The sequence below is a fragment of the Podarcis melisellensis genome (genome assembly GCF_964234715.1).
Source record: "Podarcis melisellensis genome assembly, chromosome: 13".
In the NCBI taxonomy this organism is placed as follows: Eukaryota; Metazoa; Chordata; class Lepidosauria; order Squamata; family Lacertidae; genus Podarcis; species Podarcis melisellensis.
In genome coordinates, this window is record NC_138545.1 from 34,128,369 (window position 1) to 34,145,043 (window position 16,675).

The 16,675-nt window shown below is 44.2% G+C and overlaps 1 protein-coding gene across 5 annotated transcripts in view; it reads right to left on the bottom strand.

The window, feature by feature from the left end:
* HOXB3 (homeobox B3) overlaps positions 1–16,675 on the bottom strand; it is an 85,005-nt gene that overhangs the window by 47,345 nt on the left and 20,985 nt on the right. Inside the window, exon 1 of one of the 5 annotated variants that reach the window (XM_081885639.1) lies at positions 16,390–16,503. The exons of 3 other annotated variants lie outside the window; for them this stretch is intronic. The gene's annotated coding sequence lies outside the window, so the exon portion shown is untranslated. Of the gene's footprint in view, positions 1–2,299; positions 2,518–16,389; positions 16,504–16,675 lie in introns of those variants that run through there. One more of the 5 variants, XM_081885638.1, reaches the window with a different exon arrangement.

Here is a 16,675-nt window from a genome sequence, read left to right on the forward strand (position 1 = left end):
CATAATTCTTCGTCAGGTAGAACAGTTTGTTCATTATTTACTCAGCAGTTGGCACTGGACTACCTATGAGGTGTCTTCACGCTGGATGAAACTGTATCAGAGCAGAGCAATAGATTATGGCCCTATTAGTGAGGACACTTCGTTTCTCCTATGTATCGAATATACTACCATAGGCAAGAGGTTATTGGTATTACTGTTTTAAAGCGTTTAGCCGGGGAGCGAAGGAGGAAGAAACGCACGTGCTTGGAGACCAGCCTCCCACATGAGTCAAAAAATAGTTTGGAAAAAGTCAAAGCAGCCACTCAGACATTCTTCTTGTTGTCCCCTTTCCTCCCCCAAACAACCAAACCCGTGGCACGAAGGCTGCGTTCATTCATGTCTCTACACCCGCTGCCTTACAACAACAGATGCTGGTTAGATAACAGACAAGGCGTTTGTGTTTTAATTCATAATGCCATATTAAGTCTATACCCCCGAGAGTCCATGCCACTGGAATCCAAATCTCCAGCTTCCAGGTAATGGACCGTGCGAGCACACCCTCCAGCACCGAAGGCATCAGTTTTCCAACACGGGCATCCCGAACCTGAACGTATTTACATGGAAGTAAGAGCTGCTGATTTCAATAGGGCTTGCTTTCAAGTCAGTAACGAGGTTCCCGGGATTCAACCACCCCCCCACCTTCCATGCATTTCACCAGGTGCACCGTTTAAGTCAACTAATATGTCGCAACTTATTTGCAAAGTGCGCCACCCCGGTCGGGCGAGGGGAACCCATAACTGCCCCGGTTGTTTAAGTGGGGCTAATATATTGTCGGGCGACAACCCAGGAAATTCGGGATCGCAGCTTCAGATTTGTCTACTAAGAACAGAGACAAGTCCGACTTGAAAGCACACCATACTGGGAATAATTTGTTTCTGTGGGAATCATTACCAAATTTAGGACCAAGGGCACTTTTGCAGAGTTGCAGGCCAACTCCAGTGCGCGGAGAGAAAGCGAAAGAACTTTCCTTCCACGAAGCCTACCGGACACAAAGGTATACCAGTTATACACCTTTGAGACATCCGCTCTCCTCTTTCTCCTGACCTTGATCGCTTCCATTTTTCATTTCCCCCGCCCTCTCCTGTTTCATCTGTATTCCATCCAGTCTTGTCTCAAGACATGGGTTTTTCGGGAAAACGAATAGCTAGGCCTACTCTTTTATTTATATATATATATAATTTTTTTTAATTTAAAGCGCCACCGCCACTTTTTTAGTATGCCTTGCGCAAAAAGACAAAGGGGGGTTTTCATCCTAGTATCACCAGCACCCCTAGCGTCTAGCAGAAATGTTCGATTCTTTCCACCCTCTCTAAAAGTCCCCCCCCCCGCGCACCACGCACACACAGAGGCATGGACAACAGCCTGCTGTCCCCAAATCAAAAGATACACCTCCCCCCCGACCCTCCCAACCATCCGTGTTTTGTTTTGGTCACTCTCGATTGCTCTAATAAAAACGTCTCAACTTTTCGGAAGTTTGCAAAGACAGATTTAGCTCAGGCGTTCTCTGCATTTCAAAGAAGCAAGTTAATGAAGCCCTAAAACGACAGAGTTTCCAAGCAGATGGGACCCACAATACATTGTTTGCATACTACAATTAAGTTCAAACAGATAGGAAAGGACGACTGGGCAATGTTTTGCCACAGAGAGTGCACACCTTTCGGACGCTACTCGGGCGTCCCAGTAATGTGTGTGTCCCGTCCCCCCCCCCCATCCCCGCACAACATCAAACTCAAAGCACCTGCCAATATATGCCAATATTATTTTACTACTAAGAACTGTTATCTTTTGGCTACCTTGGGTATGATCACCGCGTGAATCCCGTTCCTCGCAATGGGGGGGGGGGAGCTTGCGCAGGAGAACTTCCCTCTCCTCTCTATATTAATTTCAGGACCCCCATCTAGGTAACTGCTGAGCCTGCCTCAGCGTTCAAGGCTGCTTTTCTGCACGTCGACCTAGGAGATCAGCTCCAGTTTACTACGGATTAGACTTACTTCCGAGGAAATGCATTAGGGATCGAGCCTCTTTTTTTTGCAATCACAGCACCCTTCTCTGTATTGAGAGCGAAAAAAAAAGCCTGGAGGTCTTCTCCTTCAACTCCTCTACCTCCCCTCCCCACACACTTTCCCCAAGGTACAAAATCCCCCTCCCCTTGTTCGCGCAGTTAAAAATAATCATCCCGTGCAAGACAGGATACAAAACGCAGCAGCCTTTCCCAAGCGGTCCAGCCACAGCCACAATAAAAAGAACCCGAAACACCAACCGGAAAACTGGATCCTTCCGTCGTATCTCTCCTTCCTCCATGTCAAAGATTATTTTTTTTTCCACGATAGGAAATCTCTTCCTTTTCCTTTCCTCCCCCTCCCACTGCGATGGCCTTTTAAAGCCTAAGGAATAGCTGGCTACCAGCTTGCAGGGAGCCGTAGGCCTAACTGAGCGTTTTCGGTTCGGATACCCGCAAGTTTTCGTATTAATCTCCATACTTTGTCAGTCTTTGTTAAACAGCTAGGCGTGTCCCCAGCGCCTCCAACATTTTAATATTTGTTAGACGCGCTGACCTGAGTTTCACCCCACTCCGGGGCTCTCCCTCTTGCATTTTCTATAATACGCTTGCATAGTTCTCTCGGTCATATTGAATTTTACCCAGGTCATTACTTTGGAGGGGTGGGGGAAATGCCACGGCAAGGAATTTTAATGCAGGCTTTCCTCTCTGCAGCGCCTGCGACTTTTTTTTCAGTCTCTTTGTAAGTTGCTCTTTGGCCAGTAGATGCTTATGCAAAAGAGAAATGTGCGAGGACATATGCGCGCGCGTGCAGATAGATAGACAGATGGATTTACGAATATGGGAACGTCACTTGAGCCTGTTTATGCGTGCATCTAGATATGCATTAAATAAACACATGCATAAATTATTATTCAGCTGATGTGCCCCCCCTTTTTTTTTGGCTTCGGGACCAAAACTTTTTTCATTCCAAATTAAAACTTAAACACACTTTCCTCACGCATTAATAGGATCTATTCCCTCCACCCGAAAAAAAGGAAAAGAAACAACGACCACAGAATAAAACACAATCCAGAGAAATGATACGGGGATTCCAAGGGGGGGGGGAGGAGGGAGGGAAAGTACATGTTCCGAAATCTCTGTGCCTTTTCCCATCACGAGTAAAGCTGCGGTTGAATGTCACCTACGCTTATGTCATATATTCCCCCTCCCAGTTAAAGTAATTCCGGAAGGAAATTTGTTGGAAAGAAACTCTCTACCTTTGAAGCCACCAGAGGTGTTACCCTAACTCATCAAAGGTCTAGCTTCAAGAATGTAATGGGTTGTGAAGACTTGAGCTTTCCAGGCCCGTTGCTGCCTATTGTTCGATGTATGTATTGTTCACCATCTATTCTACAGGTACACACACACGCACACGCACGGTGTGCTGTAGAGCAGGTTACCTGCTGCACTTGACAGAGGCATGGCATGAGAAGTCTATCGAAAAGTCAATTGGCATTAAATTATTTCTATTAATAACTCATTACATGGATTGTCTTGTGGGGGGGGGGCGGACTTGTAGAAATAACCTCTCGCTCTCATTTTCGCCACGAACGGGTTCTAAAGCTCGTCCAATAGCAGCTTATCCCCTTGTTCGCTCGGGTTCTTTATCCCTGACGGCTCTTCCTATAGAGGGCTGGGCTATGGTGGCAAATTGACTCTTAAACGGTAGGATACACGGGGATCTGTACTGGGAGCAAAGGAAGCGTGTGCTTGTGTGAGCCATGAAAATTCATACCGAGATGATTTTAACCTTCTGAAAACAAACGGAGTTGTTACCCACTCACATTCCCCCTCCCTTATTATTGCACCAACCTGGAGCGGTGATGACTGCGCTTCAGAGATAACTGTAGTAATTAGAGAAGCCTAGAGATGGATCGCCCAAGTTACGCTTAAAATGTAGCCCGTTTATAGTGATCTTTCATAAATACCAAGCAGAAAAAGCCTCAAGAGTTCGTTACAATTAACCTGTGTTGCTTTGTGGGAGAGTACGCACGCAAATACACACCTTGAAATGCTAATATTATCATTTTTGCTTTTGCATTTCAACCAATTTGGGATTAGATATCCGAATGGAGATATATGGAAACCAACCATTTCTATGTGACGCACCTCTCAAGAAATGCATTTTCGATGTAGAAATACCCTCTTGCTTAGGATCGAGTGTGCCTTTAAACACGCGGACCACAACCCCCTTAAACCTCTTACTCCAAATTAGGGACAACCCAATTTACAACTCAGTAACTCTGCTTAAACCTCCATCCTAACCACTTGGGTTTGGACTCAATCCGAAACTTACGCCCAAGCAACTAGGGTAAGACAGCAACTTGTCACCCCTGGTTCTAAATATTTACACTTAAAACAATAGGGTCTTCTTGATCTTTAACAGGACTTTATATCCTGGATCCTACAACAGGCTTTATTGTAAACGAATTTCACTCTTTTCAGTGGGGCTTGCTTTTGATAGTCAACGTGTTTAGGATCTGCGCACAAATAAATTAGCTGGTAGCCAACTACGTGGTTCTGATTCATGGCGGTTCTGCAGTGAATCGCTCCTTTCCACCTACATCGTGCAACAAGGCGGGGGGAACTGTTCTTCATATAGAATCGACTGACGCTAAATTCCATTTAATCCGCTAAATGTTGAACAGGAGAGTTATAAGAAAGGAAGAACAGGAGCTCAGGTGCTTCTGCGGTCTGCGTGTGTGTGCTTAGAATGGTTTCATAAATTTTCCTTCCAACTGTACCATTATCCTAACCGCTGAGATCAACCCCTTCATTTGAAATTAAAATGATTTATTTATTTATTTTACTGTCGACTTTAATCCGGCCTGGTTCGTTCTTTATTGTTGCCGAATATATTCTGCACCAGTAATTCGGATGAGGAATGATCCCCAAACACACACGCATAAATTCAGAGGAGGTGCATGCCCTAACACTCTTGCAACAGAGTTTTAGAAATTAAATCTGTCAGCCAATCGAATATTCGATTCCTCTCAGCCATTTGACCGAGCAATGTATTAATGAGCAGAAAACGGTTAATTACCACTGCATTGCAAAGCCTCTCTGAAGACACCGTTAAGACTCTTAACTTCAGTTATCTTCTTAATTTAAGAGGATCCCGAAGCAAGTGGACAATCCCTCCTAAATGTGAGATGATTTGCAATCGACTAAACAAAAGGCGCTTTTTATCGGAAGGAAAAGTAAACGTATTAAATGTTATTAATCAAATTCGGGAATATGGAATAATCTCTCTTCGAATACTCTGACGTTGAAGGACAGTATATAATTATCTAAAGAAAATGAATATAATAAAGTGAAACAAACCCCAGATTCCAAATGCCTTGAAAATAAGCCAGCTCAGAACCCAACAGTATTGTGGAAGATCCAAGGTTAAGATATTGTCCGACAATTTATTTTAACTGCTTTCCAGTTTTAGGAGGCAAAGTTTCTACAGCAATTAATTCTCTAAAAGACAAAGTCATAGTTATTAACCCATTAACCCCTGATAGCTAATCTGTAAAACTTTAGAGAACACCCCAACAGGAAGTTGCATAGGAGAACTTCCGGGATGCTTCACATTTCCTATATTACTAGAGGATTAAGGCTGAAATTTATCCTGCGCAAGACCGAAATGAATGGGCGCTGAGCAAAACCGAGATAGTTAAAAAAAATAAATCAACAGGGTTTGTTTGCATATGGGAAATGGATGCTGGACTCTGCCCTAAATCCCCTACAGCTTGGAATTTATGATAAAATATTTTAGAAGTATTCTTTGACACATCCTATATTGTTTCCAATTCCTTTGTTTATTATTCATTTTAATGACGTGATACATATTTTTATAGTTATTTGATTTCAAAAAAGCATACATCTTTACCCTGGGAACACCCCTCCAACTTTGGTTCAGTGATTATTTTCCCCATGGGGATGTGTGGAAGATTACAAAGATTATTTTAATTAAAATATTACGTTATAAATGTTCGCTGTGTAGCAAGGATTTATAATGCTTTAATAATAATAATAATAATAATAATAATAATAATAATAATGCTTTAATAAGAATAATAATCCACGTTATTGAATTAATATATTATAGCTCTTTAATTTATAGTATACATAGATGATCACAGCAGTTAAAGAGCTTGTACAGAAAAAGAAACTGTTCAAAAGAATAAACGTGTGTGTTCTAAATCTGCGCCGACTAGAAGGTTGTGATCCAGCAGGAAGCTCTTATGCGCAAACGCCATTGTGGTGAATGAATGAAAGCACTGCCCCGATCCCGCGTAGTGTCCATTCACTCTAATGGCCCTTACCCAGGAAGAACTGCCTGCGGCACAGAGCCCAAACTGTTCAGTACAGTAGTTAGTTAGAAAGAGAGAGAGATCGACCCAAGGCACCCCCAACATCAAGCTCAAAATACTACCACCTCATCATCCCAGCTAACCTGCCTGCCCCCAGCCTCCCAGCTCCACCTTGTCTCCCTTTCATAGACAGCAGCTCTGTAACATTTTGAGTCGCCTCTCTCTACACTTCCTAACTCTTACCTCGCGATCGTATTCTCTCATCTCTAGCCAGTAAACAAGCAAGGTCTCTTCCCCTCCCCCCACACTACACCATCACCCTTCTCCCTCCCCCTCCCCTCCCCCCTCCCTCTCCTCTTTAGCACTGACATCCAGTCTATCAGCCTCAAACACAAGACCCGGTCTCGCACCGCCTAAACTTTTGACCCTCGCCTTTTTGACCCCTCGGAGCTATAATGGCGTTCTATCCAATCTACCAACGACCATATTCACCTCTCCTAGTCTTCAGAACCTGCGCAGACTTTCTTTCTTTCTTTCTTTCTTTCTTTCTTTCTTTCTTTCTTTCTTTCTTTCTTTCTTTCTTTCTTTCTTTCTTTCTTTCTTTCTTTCGTTTTCCCCTCATTTCACTCAGCGTTTGCAACCCACCTCCAATCCCTATATCCACCCCCTCCTCCCAAACCACACTTTAAAAGGGTGCTGCGTGCTGGGGGGTGGGGAGGGAACTGGAAGAAAAGGACAGCTGGGCTCGACGCCTTGAGAACCAGTTTTTCTTTTATTTGCCAATTTGAGAGTTACCCGCTGCAATAGCAGAGCGCCCTGTTTTCGCCGTTTTAGTGCTGGGGAGCTGCACGTTTGCAGAAGGAGGCTCGCGGCTCCCCCCACCCCGCAGTGGGGAGGGCGGGGTTCGCCGTGCATTTGGGCGAAGCTTCCAGGGGGATAAACGAAGACTTCTTCAAAGAGCTCGCCAGAAAGGCTCAGGAAGTGACCCTGGATAGCTGCGGTGGATTGGTCTGAAGCGGGCTCTGCTGGTTATACTGAGTTGTTACAAGCTTTTGAGATTTCCGCCCCCCCATTCCAATCTCGCCACCCCACCCCCCTCTTTCGCACACCGATATAATACTTCGCAGAGTTTATTTTAAGGGAAGTTTGCCTTTTTTGTGCCTCCATCTGCGAAACAGCAGCAGGACCTTCATTAAAGCGTGTTTCAATAAATCCCAAAAGATCAGGTAGTGTCAGTGGCGTAGCGTGGGTTGTCAGCACCCGGGGCAAGGCGAGTAATTTGCACCCCCTAACCCGTGGATTTGCGCCCCCTAATCCGTGGATTTGCGCCCCCTAACCCTAACCCCCAGATGTTGCGCCCGGTGCGGCCAGCCCCCCTGCACTCCCACGGTAGTGGCGTAGCGTGGGTTGTCAGCACCCGGGGCAAGGCAAGTAATTTGCGCCCCCTAACCCGTGGATTTGCGCCCCCCAACCCTAACCCCCAGATGTTGTGCCCGGTGCGGCCAGCCCCCCCTGCACCCCCCACGCTATGCCACTGCCCCACGCTACGCCACTGGGTAGGAACAACAACAACCAGAAATAAAAACTTGCGGAGTTGGGGCCCTTTAGAGTCCAGAGCTGAACTGGCCTAGGTTGCAATCCTACGCACTCTTAGTTGCGAGGCATTCCCATTGGGTTTCACTTGGGCTTAGGTTCTGGGAGCGACCATGGAACATGCAAGAACCCCCTTCATGAGATGCAATATTTTGAAGTGTGTTGAGCCTCAGGATAAACACTTAAATTACTCAAGTCCACTGATTTTAGTGGGTCTACTCTGAGTAGGACAAGCGTGGGGAAGCACCCAAGAGTTGCGCCCTTTTTGTAACGTGATTGCCTCCCCCGATTTAGCAAAGCAGAATGAACATTTCATTCTAATTGCACTGCTGTTGTTTTAAATAAAGCAGCCCAAGAGAGGAAGGACAGAATCATGGAAGGAAGATCTTCTAAATTCCTTTAAGGCACCCACCCCTCACACATATATATGGATAAATTTGGGGCAGTGAGACGGAGTGATATACTTGGGAAAGAGCATTAAAACTGTTCAGGAGCTGTTGATTTCTTATAAGACACAAATCATAACTGTCATCTTCAAAGTTAACGTTTATTTCATGTGTGGAAGGAACAGAGGGATGTGACCTTTGGATGAAGAATATGCACGTGCTGATCAATTACCCTGTTAACAGATGTTGGTACTATCATGTCATCTGATCAAACCTTCATCCCCCAGAAACCAAGTCGGCAACGTGTTTCTATAGGTCAGATGATTTATTAGGGAGTAATAAATATATAATCTCATATAAACGATTCCTCCGTCTTACTTCTTCCTTTTGTCCGTCCACCCAAGCACCAACCAAGCAACACATTTATGTAGCAACGCCAATGCAGTCAAAGCGGTTTACAATGGTAAGGAAAAATAGAGTAGGAGGGAAGAAGAAAACAAGGAAACTCAAGCACTAGTTGGTATCATCTCTATCACCTCTATTTGCTTGGGAATAGCTCCCATGAATATTTTGAAGCGTGTTTGAAGCAATCAGGAGAGTGGTGATATTCGTTTCCTCTTCTAACAAGGCGTGTGCGGGTAAAACACCTACGAAAACTTGCTTCTCCACGTCATCTAGCCGGCTATATCTTCTCCCCTTAACACTCCCCCCCCCCCCAGCAAAGTATTTTTCACTTCTCACCTTTTCAACAACATCCCAGGCTATCATCGTTGTTCTCCTTTCTACAGGCTGGAGGGAGACTAACGCTGAGTGACAGCGGCTTGCCAGGGGCTGCCCAGAAAACAATGTTTGAGATTAGATCCATGCCACCCATCCTCTCGACTATGTTCTAGTCTGCATATACTTGGTCAAACCAGAATGGGTGCTCTTTCGTTTGTTCTTAATTGCAGTTGTGGCGTGTTTTTGTGTGTTTTTGCTTTGTTTTAATTTCAACAAACCGAATGGGGTTCCCAATTGTGGAAATTTGGAAGGAGAGCTTACAGAAGGCGTGGAGGGTTGTGAAAGACCACTAAAACATGAGCCTTAAAATGAGACTCTCCCCCCCCCAAGTACTTGAGGAAGAGTCACCCATTGCATTTTGATTTGGGGCGGGCAGGCGGGGGCGGCGTGGGGGAGAAGAAGAGCTGGTTCTCCTATATAGATGCTGCTCTTTACCTCTCTGTCTGCTGACCTGGGAATGATCCCGAGTTCCTATGAATTATTGATGAGCTATAAGGACCGTCCCCCCCTTCTTTCAGTATGCAAACCCCATTACACTGTTAAAATGGCGATTTAATCGTTTAGAATAGCTTTGCTTTGCTTCCTGCTCGCGCCCTCTCCCCCCTCCCCTCAAGACAACTCATTTGTGCCCCCTTTTCATTTAATTTTCTTAATTAAAATCCTTTCACAGATTTTAATCCCTCTCCTTTTCTCTTCTGGTAAAGGAGAGAGAAAGAGAGAGAGAGAGAGAGAGAGAAAGAGAAAGAGAGAGAGAGAGAGAGAGAGAGAGAGAGAGAGAGAGAAGGACCTTATAGTTAAAAGAGCGAAACTGCTTTTTAAAGCCAGTTGTTTTAAACAATCGTAAACCCGCCAGCTTCTATTATTTTTAAATCAAGAAGAATAGGGGCGGTATTTTTTCTTTGGTGTTTTAATCCAGATTACAGTGCTTTTTAAAGGGGGGATGGAACAAACTCAGGACAATTCAGCAACCACTTTTGCACCATGAAATGATGCCTAGTTGGTCAAAGAGAGATATAATAATGAACATTATGTGGGTGGGAGGGAGTGTAGTAAGAGCGAGACAGACAGAGACACCTATGGCATCCTACAGCCAAAGTTAAGATCACTATGCAGTGCGGTCTCATACATGACTCGCACTGTGTTCAGTGGGGCTTACTCACAGGTTGGTATTGATAGGATTACAGTTTAAGTCCCGTCGGTTTTATTGATGGAGTGAAGCAGGTGCCTGAATCTCTCCCGTTGAACTAAATGGCATTTTAAAGTGCTCAGGTTGGTGGAATCGAGGTCCTGTTTTATTTTTGCTTCTAGTGCCTGTGGCCGGGTACTTAAAAAAAATACAAAAAAGTCCCCTCCTATATCCGAATTAAAACAGTTTTTAGCAACATAATATGTGCTTAAACTCCTCATTTCCGCCATTAGTACCACTGGAAGATCCATTCTGTTATTTGACTTGGGTACAGGTAGAAGGCAGAAGTCGGGAGCAAACATAAATTCTTATGCGATTATCTGCATCCTTTTCTCTGCCTCTTGCTTTTGGAAGTGTGCAGTCCTAGACACACATCCCTGAGAGTCCCATTGAACTCAACGGGAACTACTTCTGAATATGTATGGCTAGGGTTGCACTGTAAGAGAAGAGAGACTGTCTCCACCATTGCTATACAGTTTACTAAAAGAAAGGAAAATAACACACACCCGCTATCAAAGTCCTTCTACACACTTTGCTACACATGCCATCATCTTGTAAGATGTGACTTCAGGGCCCAGTTTTGGATAGGAGGTGTATTCCCAGCAGCTGACAGGGGGGAAATAAACCACTTCACTTTGTTCTTAAATATCCATTTGTCTACGGCCCTGATAAACAATAACCTTAGAGTTGGGTATCACCACAGGCATGTGGAAAAGCTTGCAAGTTAAATGTATATATTTAACCAAACATCTGTGCAAAAGCTTGGAATGCCAAAAATTCTGCATGGCATAAGTGCTTGAATCTGCTCTCCTACAACACATTACATGACAATTGCTTCAAAGTAGGGCTGAGGTGCCTGCAAGCCACAAAGCAAATATTTTAGAGACACTTCTCCACTCTATCCAGATGTAAAAGCTTTGTGGCCAGTTTAGTAAATCTATTTCTTTAGCTTATATAAATATCTGTGCAGGTTATGCTCATGCATAGTGAGTAGATGGCTATAAGGTCGTGTTTGAGTGTGTGTGTGTGTGTGTGTGTATGTGTGTGTGTGTGAGAAAGGGGGTATTCATACAATGGTTTATACACACACATGCGCCTGCAATGAATAGGGTGGACTGGTTATCATGAGGCCAACAGAGTTCAAGGGGAGTTTATCCATTGACTTCAAAGAACATTGGATCTGACCTTTTGTGGTCAAGAAGTCAACTATTGTCGCCTGACAAACGTACTACTTAGAGAGGTGTATATTGGCTGGTCTGGAGCAGATTGTCTCCTCCTCCCCAACACCCCCCCTTCACAATTTGTGAGGATAGACTGGAAAGATTAATTGGGAAAGATTCGAACAGGATGCATAAAAGGCCCACTTCTGTTTTGGGAAGGTCTGGGATCTTTGGGGGAGAGGCAGGGAGGATGTGTGTGTGTGTGTGTGCAGTTTATTATGTACAACTGCTAATTACAGTAGCAGACTACTACTACTCTTGAAATTCACCGTCACTGTTACAATAACTTTACTAGCAGAGGTGTACAAAAAAGAAAGAAAAGAAAAGAAAAGCCACAGTCCTAAATACCCCCGGACACTGTACCTAACCACTATTATTGAAACCAATGTGTCTTAATTTTCACTTCCTCCTGTTTGGAATGGACGATTTTCGACTCCTACTACTACCCACCCCTGAATCTTGTTCAGTAGTAGCAACTTCTCCACTGCGTGATATCATGAAAAGAGAAAAAAATTGCAGGGAGAAACTTCAAAAGACCAAATATAATTCGGATTTGCAGAATTCGTGAAGAGAAAATATTATTATTATTATTGCAAACTCCATTGTATAGAATTGTATAGAATATATTATCTAGATATGCTGTATATACGACTAGTGTTTCTTGTTTACATTGTATATAATGAAATTTCAATAATAATAATAATAATAATAATAATAATAATAATAATAATAATAATAAACGATAGGCAATTGGGGGTGAGTAGTATTTTCTGGTGAAACCCTCCTGTATCTAGGAAGAATTGCCTTCCTGTTTACTCTCCCATGAAGACTTTCTCAAGCCGTTGCAGAGAAAAGCAAACAAACTAAGAACAAGGAACAAGAATAGGAAGAAAAAGATAAGAGAGGAATTTCTACTTTTCCTTACTATAAACTCCCACTGGCCATAATAAACACTGGGGTTTGTGGAGAAAGAAAAGCAACTTTGGAAAACACACCAGGAGAAGAAAAGTGAGTTATAGAAGGGAACCTTTGACTTAACTCTGAATGCAGATGAACAGAGAATATGCACAGAAAACCTAAAGATTTTGCCTCCTCTGTTGGGACAGTTCTAGCTTGCGGAAAGGATTTAACAGGGGGGCGGGGGAGGGAGGCCAGGTTTAGGACTGCGGATCAGTGGCCAGGCTTAACAGATTCTGAGATGTTTCTACTTTCCCTTCTTTAGATGTTTTGGGCAGGGCAGAAGCAAGGGAAACACCCACCGGTCACCTTTATGAAGGGGTGGCCTGCCTTGTGCCGTCTTTCTTTCGACGCACGGAATGCCCTTCCCATTAAAATGGAACCGGATGGAATCAGCCCAACAAACACAACGGCCAGGATCAAACGAGGTGCTAGGGATGGGACGCTGGACCTGGTTCTCTTGAGACACCGCAGGTATCATCCTGATAGGATGCCGCCCTTGCCTTGGCTGTGTGGGATAGCAGTCCTGCAGCGTAATCCTAGGCATGTTTCCTCGGAAGTATGGCACACTGAGTTGCAAAGAGCATACTCCCCCAACTTACCTATAACCCCACTTACGTATTGAATTTGAGTGCAATAGGACTTTACTCAGGCGTGGTTAAGACTGCAGTGTCAGCCTGCATAGGATCGCAAGCCTTCCTGCCACATATGCCGCAATACGCAAGTGAGAAATGTAGGTATGTAGGTGCATAGGCGTGGGGATTAATCGTACAGGCAGATAAATCACAAACATGCAAAGAGAGAAGTGTGGACTGGATAGGAAGAAAGGGAGGTTCATGGAATGGAGAAACTCACGGATGGGTGGTGGAAATTTCCTTAGCAATAAGGTCCTCTGTTTTCCGACCCTGGAAACCAGAGATCTCCATTCTTCCCATCCATAGGTATTACTCCTTCACTCCGTGCCCATAGTCTGGATTATTGCCCAGTGTCCCAGTGCCAATAAATTGGCCGGAATGGAAAGCAATGTCGTTCATGTATGTGTATGAGCGTCCATACCAAACGTCGGCGCCCTTCCTGAGACCAGATACAGATTTGATGAGACCGCAGTATTTCATAGAGCAGATAAGAGTGCATGACTGGCGCACAGCCTGCGAACCTAAACGGGTAGCATTCCTTTCTCTCTCATTCTGTGGAGATGTATCTATCTGTTTTACAGGTGTGCATGCGTGTGTAAGCTGGCTTGTGGCAGCCCCTAAAGTTTGACTCATTTATTTCGTGTTTAAGAGCACGATCCAGTCAAGGTTAAAGTTCCATTTAATTCAATGGAATATATTTAAGCAACTGCCTAACTCTTCAGCTGAATTATATGGGAGTAGGGTGTGCTTAAGGATAGGTGGGTCATAACTCCAAAGGGTTTTTTCAGAAGAGCAAAGGTGTACTGTATTATGTACTGAGAGACATTCGGAGTATGGTTTTAGAGAATATGGTCTTTCCCCATTCAAGCCAGCAAGCCAGCATCACCGGGCACATTGCACAACTGCAGTCAAGTGTGTTCTCAGATCCTGCTCTCAGAGAAGGGCACAGAGTCAATAGGGGACCGTCTTCAGAAACAGGAGGAAGGATGGTCTAAATGTTGTAGGAAGGGAGAAGCAGCAAAAGTGGTCCTTTTTATCCTGCACCGAAAGACATGTGTCTACCAAATGTTACACAGCCCTAAAGATCCTAGCTTCAAGCAATGGAGGGGGGAGGGAGGAAAGGGGGAGAATAACACTTGGGAAATATTCTTTAACCCACAAAACCACCAGAGTTCATCCAGCAGGGTTACTTACTTAAAGTCTATTTCAATAAATAGTGTTCTTGCCTAGGCCCCATTCATTTAAATGGAACTTGTGAGAGATAATTCAGGTTGGAAAATGGTACCTTCGCAACAGCTCATTTTTGAAAGCGGGTGCGGAAATATGCAAAAAAAAACCCCCCACAAAACCACCCAAACCCACAATGCCTACAAATCAGTTAGAAACTGCTCTGCTTATGGAAAAGCAAGGCCTCTTTGAATCTCTGATTTACTAGTAATTTCCATTAAAATGAAGAGGAGCGAGGTAGCATAAAGAAGAAGGACTGGTAACGAGGTTACAGCAGAGTCAACATCTCATTTCATCGGTCCGAATGAGTTTGTGGTTTGTTTGTTTTTAAACGCCAACACACAATTTACATTTCAGTTCTGTGCTACTTTATTCGGAGGTAAGCCCACAAAGCACAGTGGGATATACCCCAGATATAAGTGTGCATAGGTTGGCATAGGAGAAGACTGCATATACCATTGAAGCCTATGGAGTGCAGCTGTCATTTTGAACCCCTGAGGCTCCCTCTTATCTAAGTCCAGGACTGAAGATCCTATACAGCCCCTTATTATTGAACGTAAGAAGCAAGCAAGCTTCAAAACTCAAACAAGGTTTGTCCCACTCCCTCCCTGTGTTTTAAAATATTTCATTTGGCTGATCCAACAACAACAACAGTAAATAGAAGTTTCTAAAGCTCTTTGGTATAATCGCGTTAAAGTCCAGAGTCAAACAGCTTTAGGTCAAGTGCTGGATGTTTATGCTTAAAGGATCCTCAAGACAAGAGGATTTTTTACACTCATTGATCAGCATCTGGATTAGGGCCCATCTGGAAAGCCTTTGCTACCTTTATGATGAACCTTTTCTATTTGGACGGAAGAAACGGGAAGTTTCAAACATTTATGGGACATGGAGCAGTATCTCTCCCCTCCTCCAAAAAAACTCATTTCCCTTTTCCAAAGGCGCCTTGCTTCGGACAGAGAAGATTCCATAAGTGGGCGAGATGGAAACCTGCCCCATTTAACAAACCGCAGTCTCTTCCACCTTTATATCAGCCAAGCAACTAGCCTGGGCACATTGACTTGGAAGTAAGCCCCACTTGATTCACGGTGCTTACTTCCGGGGGGGGAAATATGCATAGCAGAGAGTTGCACAAGACACGGGGACGCACCACATAGGACACTATCCACGGGAAAGTACATGCTCTTTGATCTTCATTTCCACCAGGCTTGCGCAGGAGAACTTCCCAGGCCATGGTTAGCAGCAACATGTGGAAAATTACTAATATACCGAGGAAGCGAAGGAAGATACCTTGTAAAATGGGGTGTGGGGGTTGGGAGGTCAAAGGAAACGTCCCGAACGACAGAAATACTGAAGAATGGGGAGGGGGATTAAAATTGTGAACGTCCAATGTTCTGACGGTAAGTTATTCAGGAATACACACACACACACACACACACACACACGGTTAAAAAGCAAGAGTGTCTCTCAAAGTCTACATTTTGCTTTCCCAGCGTGCGCGCACACAGGACACACAGACACACGCAGACAGAACAGCCTCTGTTGAAAGCAAGCCGTCGAAATCAATCCTACTGATTCTGATAGGAATCACTTCTAAGTAAGTGTGCTTAAGACCTAGACATCAATACACGCCCAATACCTGAATACACCCGCAAAGTGCTTTACAAGAGCTACCAAGGACCTCAGCGAAGTTGTCATACATAATCCCCTCTCTCCCTCGAGCAAAATCCTTGGAGCACTCCGCAGTGACATCGCCATTCATCGAGATGGAACGCTTCATCTTATTTCCTCTTCTTCTGCTAACCATATGCCTATATACACACATACATACATACATACATACATACATAACGTGGGCCACTCCAAGGGAGTACTGGGGCCTTAACATTCATTTAGCTAAGACTGTACAGAAGCAAGCTGGAAAGAGAGACGAGAATCCCTCCCCCCCCGACGCCCCCCCGCCCAATCTCTAGCAATCTAGCCTTTTAAAAGTCATTTAACTAGATAGTATTTCAAGAGAAACTTACTTTAAGCTTAGCAGTTTCTAAGTCCTCTGGAGTAAACACTGAACCATCAATGCTTCCTATTCCAGCAATGGAGAAGCCTTTATCTAGCCTGGAAAAGTGATCTCCCATTCCTGCCCCTCTCCAAGCCAAAGCAGGCAGTTAAAATGTCACTTAACATTCTGGAGAATGTGAAATATATTGTACATTGTCAACTCCCCAAAACCATAAAACTAACTTTATGGACCTCACGTGACTTTTGAGAGCCAGTGAGGGGTATCTGGCTGAGGTCTGGGCGATTTTTACGATC